This window comes from Anas platyrhynchos, chromosome Z (genome assembly GCF_047663525.1).
Source record: "Anas platyrhynchos isolate ZD024472 breed Pekin duck chromosome Z, IASCAAS_PekinDuck_T2T, whole genome shotgun sequence".
Lineage (NCBI taxonomy): Eukaryota > Metazoa > Chordata > Aves > Anseriformes > Anatidae > Anas > Anas platyrhynchos.
The window spans coordinates 40292874-40303074 of record NC_092621.1 but is presented as its reverse complement, the minus strand read 5'-3'; the positions used below and the strand labels follow the sequence as shown (position 1 = coordinate 40303074).

At 40.8% G+C, this 10201-nt stretch overlaps 1 long non-coding RNA gene across 1 annotated transcript; it reads right to left on the bottom strand.

The window, feature by feature from the left end:
- Positions 1-3732: 3732 nt before the first annotated feature.
- On the bottom strand, positions 3733-9906 carry LOC110352296 (uncharacterized). Its single transcript, XR_003493085.2, has 3 exons — positions 9828-9906; positions 6731-6827; positions 3733-4158 (listed from the first exon to the last, which is right to left on the bottom strand). It is a non-coding gene; the product is annotated as an uncharacterized lncRNA (long non-coding RNA).
- Positions 9907-10201: the final 295 nt, after the last annotated feature.

Here is a 10201-nt window from a genome sequence, read left to right as displayed (position 1 = left end):
GAGACCATGGAGAGGACATGAGAAAACGGGATGGAAAATCTATCATGACCCTAGAGGCATGGGTATGGGAGTTGCAAAAGAAAACAATTGGGAAAAAGGGGTTCTCTGAAAAGTTTGCTGCTCCAGCTTCCAGCAGGCAATCCTTCAAACACAGAAACAAAGATTCTGACCAGGACAGGGGGAGCTCTGGGGGGAGGAAAGCCAGGGGGAGGAAAGGGACAATTGAGTTTATTGGACTGTGTGGATTTGATGGCCTGGCACGTCAGACGCACAGAAGTATAAGGCTTTAGTAGACACCGGTGCACAATGTACTCTAATGCCATCAAGCTAAAAAGGGCCAGAGCCCATCTGTATTTATGGGGTGACTGGGGGATCTCAGCAGTTAACTGTATTGTAGGCTGAAGTGAGTCTAACTAGGAATGATTGGCAAAAGCACCATATTGTGACTGGCCTGGATGCTCCATGCGTCCTTGGCATAGACTATCTTAGAAGAGGATATTTCAAGGACCCAAAAGGGTTCCGGTGGGCTTTTGGCATAACTGTCTTAGAGACAGGACAATCTGTCACACTTGGTCACATGCAATCTAGAGGCTGTTCAAATCTTAAACCACAAATAAAACTTACCAGTCTGATAATCCAAGGCAGAGATATTATCAATAGGAATCCCTGAAATTTGAACATGCTGACTTTTGCCTATGCTCTAATGGCTATTCTAACTCTGCATCCACAAGATGATCTAGAGCAACCATGCTGTAGCTAAGGTGGTCTAAGGACACAGGCAGGACAATAAAAAAATACATTTTTCCTCTTTACCAATTGGCCTAGTGGGAGAGAAAATCTCTACTTGAACATTTTCTACCCACTTAAACACATGCTACATAGCCATAAAAATATATGGGTTATATGTATACCTAATGATTCTCCTACTGGTTTTAACTTCAGTCACAGAAACATTAGCTGAAGTTAAGACTGGACACCTTTAGCTTAGAATTTGCTAGGTTTTGGCATTCTGAATGTATGCAAAACTGCAAATTAAAATGCACTCGTTCTGAAAGTTGAACACACTTATCTAAACGTGGGAGTTGACCTCAATATTAGATATGGAAAAAAGAAAAGAAAAGAAAAAGATAACATTCATTCTTTAGATGCTGGCTTTCTTCCTAGCTTTTGTACTGGGGCTTTGCTGAATAAGAATTAATAAAATACATTATATTGTGTTGTGCATACCTCCTTTCCAGGATCTTTAATGAAACAAACCAGTCACTGGCATTTTGGTTATAGATTGCCTTTTTGGTTCTACAGCTGTCTGTAACTGTCATTTCCAAATTTTAAGCAGCATCATAATATATTATTAAAGAACATAAGGCAGTTTTTGAAGTGAATAACATAGTCGTATGAAGTACAAAATTAATGGAGTGCCAGGAAGTGGAATGATGCTGCATAATAGCAAACTCAATAGCAAATAGCACTGGCAGTTGAGGTTGATTGCAAAAGCTCTGATGGATTAGGTGGCCGCAAACATGAGGCTGGTACACTACAGAGATAACCAAGGCCTGTTGATTTTTTGAAACCTGGCATTGTTGATTGCCTCCTATGCTTGCCTAAAATGAACTTCTGTTGGATGTATGTAGGAAACAATGCCAATCAGAGTTATTGTCCATCTGTTTTTGCCCACAGTTGCTGCTGTTGTGGCACAGGTTTGCCTTGCAAGCTGCAGCTTTTCCATCAGGGCAGAAATATCTCAGTTTTCATATCTGATCAAAAGCCGATCTGTTTCTTTACAAACATCACAATGTGCCAATTAATAACACAAGGGAAAGTGAGGCTGCTACATGTGATTCGACTTTATAAAAAATAGCTGCAGCACATGCTTGGATGTCTTCACTCCTGCAGCCAGTCTCATCTTCCTTTTCTGTCCCCCTCACCTACCTGTGTAAGTAGACCTTTCTCTGTATAATGCCTTGTGTGTCCAGAAGTCTTTGAATTAAGCTGGGGGAAAATCACAGCTGTTTGCTTAGTGGTTATGATATTTTATTTCTTGAAAGATTGTAAATAAGAAGGATGAAAAAGATTTTGAAATGAGATACTTTATTTCATATGCAATCTTTACCATTTAATAATCCATTGCAGCATGGGGATCAGACAGGAGGAATTAGAGGTCTGTGTGCAGTTGCAGCTCAATGGTCTCATTGCAGTTGCAGGGATGCATTGAGTGAACTCACATAGCTGGATTTCTGTGATGCTTATGGATACAGGGTTATTAAGAAAGGCAGCCAGGTGTGTGAAGAGATGGAGTTTCCTCTTATACAAGAGAGCAGCAGGAAATTGTGGAAATGCACCTTGGGACATCAGACACAAATGGATGTTGCTGTGGGCAAGTTCCTGCTATAGAACATATGCTCAGGAGAAAGAAGCAGGCGAGGTCTGCCACAGACATCTGGAAGAAGCCTCACTTTTGCAGGCCCTGGTCATTATGTGTGACTCCAACCACCTGATATCTGCTGGGGCGTCAACACCACAGGGCACTCCAGGAGCCTTCTGGACCACACTGATGGCAACACAGTGAGGAACCTGGGAGGGGAGGAGCTCTGCTGCACCTCATATTTCCAAAGAAAATGAGGTCAGGAGTGTGGAAGTTGGGAGCAGCCTGGCTGCAGTGACCATGAGATGGTGTGCTTCAGTGTGCATGACTACCTGATGGGAGGAGTAAAGAAATCCGTGTCAAACTTGCGGTGTTGGTCGGCGATAAGGCAAGAGGAAATGGATGCAAGCAGAAACATGGGAAATTCCACTTAAACAGAAGAAAGAGGCCCTTTTTGTTGTTTGGATGACTAAACATTGGATCAAGTTGCCTAGACAGACTGTGCAGTCTCAGTTCTTGGACTTATTCAAAGCCCAACTGGACATCATCCTGGCCAGCCTGCTGTAGCTGACCCTGCCTGAGTGGCTGGAGTAGATAACCTCCAGAGGTGCCTGCCAACTTCTGTGGTTCTGTGATACGAATCTGCCATCAAAATCATAATATATTCCAAAACAGACTTCACAGCAAGCTTCCCAAAAGCTTATTCATAAAGACGTTGCAAAGAGGAAACCTAATTGATTAACAAATTTTAAAGGGTGATCTGTTCAAGATTATAGCAACATCAGCTGCAAGACACAGTTGTTTAACATAGCTGTTTGAAGAATGGTTCTCTTTGTAATAATTTGATTAAAGGAAATTTTGGGAAATTCATGAGTTGCTACATGATACTTCCTGACTAATTTGGCAGGAACTTTAGCACAGCGGGATGCGATTAGTCTGTTGCTTAATGAAAGGCACTAAGTTACACAGTGTAAATACCCCTTTTGAGTGTGAAGCAGGTGCACGACAAGGTATGTGAGAGGTATGGAAACTGCTTTGCAAGTGTACAGCAAGGTGCAGTCCAGGCTCTCACAGAGACTACTGACACAGATGGAGAGAACAGGAGGAGGAACATGAAGGGTGATGGAAATTAGCTCTACTACTTTTTCCTGAAAATCGGAAGGGATTTTCAGGGGGTCTTATCGAGTTTCACAGTCTATTTAGCAAGGTCTCCAGTCACCAAACTCTTTTCCACAGAGCTGGCAAACAGAAGTCCCATGGGATGCATTTTTTAATGACCTCTCCCCCCCCCACACACACTTCCCCCACTCCCAAAAATGAGAACTTGTTCTTTATTTGATTTGATCTGACTTTTTAAAAGCTGAATGAGATTACTGATTTGATCAAAATTTAATATCTTTGCTTTGGGGTATTTTTATACAAACACAGGAAAAGCAGAAACAGAAGGCTGGATTAGCAAAACAGAGGAGGAGGAAGTGTCCACACCCTATCTGTGTGCAGTAACCCAGAAGTGACAAATCCTGAAGTTCAGGCTGAAGTTCAAATCCCGAAGTTCAAATCCAAAAGTTTTTGAACCCCATCCATGGTCTTGAACAAAGATCTTTCCTTGGAAGACTCTTAAATGTCACTGGAAATGAGGAAAGATCCCACCTCCTGGAGCAGTGGGAGTACTCAGCTCTTGTTTGACCACGTCCATCACCCTGTGTCTGGTGGTACCTCCCCCAGGACATACACAAGTAAACTGGAGTTAGCACAGCAGAAAGGGATGAAGACAGCTAAGGGCTGGAGATATTAACCTGTGAGGAGAGGCAACATCTGAGAGGTGCTTAAATCCAAAATGCTCCATGTCCCAGTGGCTAAGGCATTCCTCCAGGGCATGGGGAATCCCAGTTCAAATCAGAAGGATGAGCTGAGATACTGCATTTCCCAGGACAACACTAAAAACCCAGCTTAGCAGTCACCAAACTCAGAAGGTTAGTGGTGCCCACAATACCTAGCTGGTTTTCCAAAGACACAATTGCTTGGCCAGCAAAATTTTATTTATTAAAAAAAGTAAATTGAAAAAAAAAAAAAGATTCATCCTCATAACAACTATTTTCTGTGTAATGACTACTGAGATACGTTAGTTTTCTCTAATGAAATTTCCCAGCATGTGCTTCTCCTATTCTGGTTGGGAAAACTTCTGCTGGGGTAGGCTGAGAGGCCTGACCTGAAGTGCTTCAGCATGCGCCGCTTCCACCTGTGGCTGAAAGGGGTCTATCCACAGCCACAGCCACAAAAAGGAGGCAGAAGATGTGAAGGAAGAAAGAAAAGGGATTTAATATTGATTCTGCTCTGAGAGAAGGCCTGGTATCTGAGAGGTAAATTTAATGCTGATGCCCCACAAGCTGGCTTTCCTTTCTTTTGCTCTGTGTGCACGGTGCAGTACAAGCAGCAGTAGTACAGGTTCCTGCTTGCTGTCTTCTCCAGTGTGTCGAACTTAAATAGTGGGAACACTGCTATGGCCCTTTCACCCCGTGGATTCTCTGATCTGTGGAGGGTGATTTGGTGACAGTATGCTGTCATACAACTTAGAGTGATGTGCACTATCCACTCATGCTGTTATGACCACCTGGTCAGTTAGGATGACCTTTTCCAGGCTCTTAGATGAGGTCACATCTGTATAAAGGAAGTCAATGGAGAGTTAACTAGGAGATGAAGGCTACTGTGCTGTGTTTATGCTGACAGAGCCTAGTTCTCCTTTTTCATAGCACTGGGTCTGGACAAAGAATTAAGTGCTCCAGTGTTTGGCAAAGGTGGAGCATGTACAAGCAGTAGGTGGCCCACAGTCAGGTCGCAGAAGCTGATGAAATTGTCAAATCTGAGTGGGACCCCTGCTCTGGATCTCTGCTGAAGATCAGCTCTTGTTGATCCAACCATAATGTTATACCTCACCACTTATTCTGGTTTGTTCCCTTGTAGGTAGCAGAAAATGGCACATCATAACCATAAATCTGTGTGTGAGCTTTAGCTATGGGGTGATGCAGGGGAAACAACATAAAGAGCCTTAGTGAAGCAGACAGCATGTCTCAGAAGAAGATCAGGAAACAACTCATATCTAGAAACTAATGGAAATACGGAATCTGGCAGCTTGCCAGGTGCTGAATCCATCTTGTCATTATGCTGGAAATAAACAATGGGGTATTCCTAATCAGAGAAGAGCACAATTCAAAGAGAAATAAACGTACTTTGTAAGCCAGCCATAGGACTCAGTCCATGACAACACATTGTTGTGGCAATATCATACCCAATGTCATTATTAGTCACTTTCCCCTTTGGACTGTACTATAGACTAAAACCATCGCTGCTTTTGTCTCTACATGGCTACAAGGAAGCCGCAGAGCTGTCATCTTGCTGGCAACAGAAACGTGTTTGCCACAAAAGGAAAACAAAATGCAGCGTTTGATGCAAAGAGCGCTCCCTGCACATCTGATCATTCTGGCCTGGTGTGAGATGCCCAGCGTGCAGGCACAGATTGTTTGCAGACATCGATCAAACCAGCTGACAGTGCAAGCCGCAGCCACAAGAAGGGGTGTAATTTTGGCTTTGCTTTTTTTGTCTGAGTGAAGAAGTTTAGAAGAAATAGCCTCATCTGTTTGCTAGCTTTAAAAACAGGAAGGAGAGCCTCTAAAGTTTCTAGATTTTTTTTCTTTTGGCTGTCTTTTTTTTGTTTAGAGTTGATCAGTGTGAGTCAGAATAGTGAGAATTCATAATGTCTGACAGTTGCATCTAAGTAATTCCTGGGGAAAAAATATTTTAACCTAAGGAATGCAATTTTATCCTTGCAGATTTTTAAATTGGAAGGGCTTCTTGGTTGGAAAGTGAACGGGGGATGACCAAAGGGGTGCTGTTTCTTCATGGATCAGCTTTAAAGGATTGGAACATATAAAGATTTTTCTAATACTCTAAGGTTTAAGACATTTACATCTGTTATTTGGATTATAGCCCACTTATCTTGGGCTGTATAATGTTTCAAGCTGAGGATCCTCACTCTCCTCACACCAACAGCAGGGTAAATCAGGAATAACTGTGCTGAAGTACAAAACTTGGACAAAAAAAAACAATCAGGCCTTCAATGTTTAAACAGAGATGAAAATATAAACATCTGTGTTCATTAGCATGCTTCCTTCTTGCTGAGAAATGAAATGGATTATTCCAAACAATAGCTAACCACCTCTTTTATCCCTCTCCTTTCTTTTTTCCATGAATTCCTCTTCTCATGCCATGGAAATAGCTGCCTTCTTAAAGATCTTTTGATGCTGCTTAAGTGCTGCAAAATTCAGAGATCAAAACAAATCACTGCAGCAGGAAAACAAAGAGGCAACCTACCTGGTGGAACAAGCAGAATGTTGGTGTTGGTGGGTTGTGCAGGAGCACTGCTGGGCTGTCATTCAGGTTTTTCGTTAGGTAAGTAGCAAGTTGTGACCTGTAATCAAAGTAAGTGATACATTACAGAGATTTTTCATTGTTGTATGCAATTTCTGTTGAAATGCTGGCATGTAACTTGAACAGGTGGGGGGGAACCCCATGGCAATACTTGCCTGTACAGCTTTAGGTGTAAATCTACCTTGTGTTCTGTACATTGATGGTATGCGTCAGACTAGAAACCAGGGAGCAGCTGGAGCTGCCTCATTCATAACGTTTGCAGAAGTGAAGCTGCACTTTTAAAATTATTATTATGATTATTTTTTGGTCATAATCAATGATTTCCAGTGTAAGTGTTCCTTTCCAGTTGCAGTCAGATAGACTATTATTCACTTTGACATGAATCTGTAAAACTTCAGCCATGTCCTCCTTGGAAAAGTGCTATATGCTTTATTTTATGCTTTTCTCTCATACACTTCCTATTTGATATTGCATTTGTAACAGCTGTTGCTAAGATCATGTCTTCCCTTTTTACATATGTCTTTGCTCTGCTCAGTATGTTTCAAAAGGACAATTAGTGCTAGAGCTGGCAAAGAGAATACTCTGAGGAAGGCAGGAGGAGATACCCAGGTAAGAGACAGATTACTTCAAGCCACACAAAATCTTAGCCTGGCAGGCAGGTAAATGCAATACCTTCCAGCTCTAGGACTCCAACACCCAAGGATACAGCACAGACATTGTATCTGCCAAAACTTTGCTGACTCAGGAGACAGAAGGCTCCTGACACAGGAGCTGAGCTACTGAGCTGTACAAAGTTCCTGAACATCTGCTGGAGGCTCATGAACATAGCAAGCCTCCCCTGCAGGATTTCTGCACTGTTTTGGGCAGTTACTTTGCCCCTGCTAGGCAGATTTGTTACTCCAGTGACAGCCTTATGAAGAAGTCCTTGGGAAGCTATGTTACAGCAATATAAGGATTATGCAGATCAATGTCAAAAAGTCTGAAAAAATAGGATCTAAAGGTTTTAAACAGTATTGAACAAATCTTCCTTTTCTTCTGTCTCATTTCCTTTTTTTTTTTTTCTTTTTTTTTTTTTTTTCCATTTTCCATTTCTGCACATCTCCTCATATTTGGCTTTCTCCTCTGTTTTCTTCCAAGTTCTGCAAAAGCACTGTCATCTGGGGGAGAAACTGACCACAGGGCATTTATTTGTACACAAATAATATTTTACCATGGCAACCTCCATTTTTTTCCATTATGCAGTCCTCTGGATGGTGAAGTTGCATATGAACCCATGGGCATTCTCCTGCTTCTTTTACAGCTGGTATCTCAAAGAAATATTAACTATGGATTGTGATAGGGACATAAACAATAAGGCAAAGAGACTTCATCCATTGAAAAGGTTTTCTAAAATTGTCAGTGGCTTCTTGGTTTGTTCATGTCTACAAGTAAGAGGTACTTATTTATAAATCATATAAGATTTAGGAGTTTACTTATCTATAAATGATTGATCATGTTATTTAGCTGTTAAGAGGGGTAATTTTGCTTTCATTTGCTTTCATTTACACCTATAGTGTAGCATCTGATACAAATTAGCAGAGAATTCTGTTCACAGTATTTTGTTCATTCTGGACTCTTACTAAACACTCATTGTCTCTCACCTGATACATTCTGCAATGTCTAAAGACAACAATGGCATTTGAATAATTTAATTTCTATGTAATTTAAACAAAAAATACCCTTTTAATTATTATTATTTTTTAATTCTCAGAGTAGAATACATGTAGACTATTCAAAATAATAGTTTATTTTCTTCAATTACACATCACTCCAAAGATCATACAGAGGAACTCAGCCACATAACTTTGCTCCTGACCTTACACCTCAGTTTTCCTTGCAGAATATAAGACCAGTTCCTGACTCCAGATGTAGACTGAGCTACATGCCTGTTCTGAGTCCAGCTGTCATTCCAGCTCTCTGGGATGAGCAGGATGTTGTTGGCATTTCAGCTCTAAGTTTTTTTTAAAATTCCCTAGCCCTAAGCCTAATTGTAACCGTACTCTTCTGCAGAGTAGGTGATAAACCTCCCTAGTTCAAAACGTGTGATGAGCTACCGCTCCATCCTGAGCACATCTTCCTGCAGCTCTTTGGGTGGAGACAGTTTTACTCCAACCACAAATATACTGGCTTCCCTAGCTCCAACACTAATGTTACGCTGCAACAGTGTGCATATCAAACACACCCAGCTGGAAATGGGTGATGAAACCATCGTTACCCTGATCGCTGACCTGAAGCAGCAAAGAGTTTCTTTTAATCTCACAGAATCAGAATCACAGAACAGGCAGGGGTTGGAAGGGACCTCTGAAGATCACCTGCTCCAACCCCTTGTTGAGCAGGATCAGCCAGAGCACATTGCACAGGATGGCATCCAGGCAGGTTGTGAATGACCTTCAATAATTTGACTGTTACAGTGCAGCTTTAATGGAAGTGTTTATTATTGTTCTTGTTTGAATAGCTGAGATACCATTCAGTAACATACCTGAACCTTAAAGGGGTTCAAAGATATGATTCACCATAGAAGTATATTGGTACTTGCAGAATATAAATCAGAAGACACATTCAAAATGCTATTAAATGATTCAAAAAACAGAGTTCACTTTCTAATTTTCTGTTGTCTCTGGCCCCAGCCAGGGCTGAGATCAGGAAAAGCTGGAAGACAGCTGTTGGGTTAGAATTAGGGGAAACTTTGCTCCTATGCATTTTCAAACTCTTTAAACTCAATTAAGCCAATGTTTGGCTTTTCTTCATTTATCTGAAAGCAAATCCATTTAAAAAAGATGAACTTGGAGTTACACACAGAACAATATATACCACATCCTATCTCAGAGATATTTTCACTGAAGTGAATGGATAATGGACCAGAAGGAAGGTTTTAGGAATTTGATTTATGTTGTTTCTCCTTCTGTTTACTGGAGCCCTGTATCCTCTTTAGAAATCCCATTAGTATTTCCCATTCTTCATGTTCCTGTCTTAAAGTTAATAACAAAACCATCATGCTTACCTCAAAACAGTTCTATTCCCCAGCCTCTGGAACAGGGGGGCTCTTGGTCTTTGACTAGCAGTGGCCGAACACTGCCCCTGTATGGAAATAATAAAATAAAATAAAATAAAATAAAATAAAATAAAATAAAATAAAATAAAATAAAATAAAATAAAATAAAATAAAATAAAATAAAATAAAATAAAATATTGGAACTGATAATGGATGATGAGACAATGGACTTTGAGGGTGGGAGATAGTTTGTTGGTTTTTTTTTAGTTTGAGGAAGTTAGGGTACTTTGTAGGTATGTCATAATAGATTTTCTTTGTATATGCCAATAATTTTTTCAATAGCCTAATCAGCTTGTCTAACCAGAAGGTTGTAGTTCAGACTG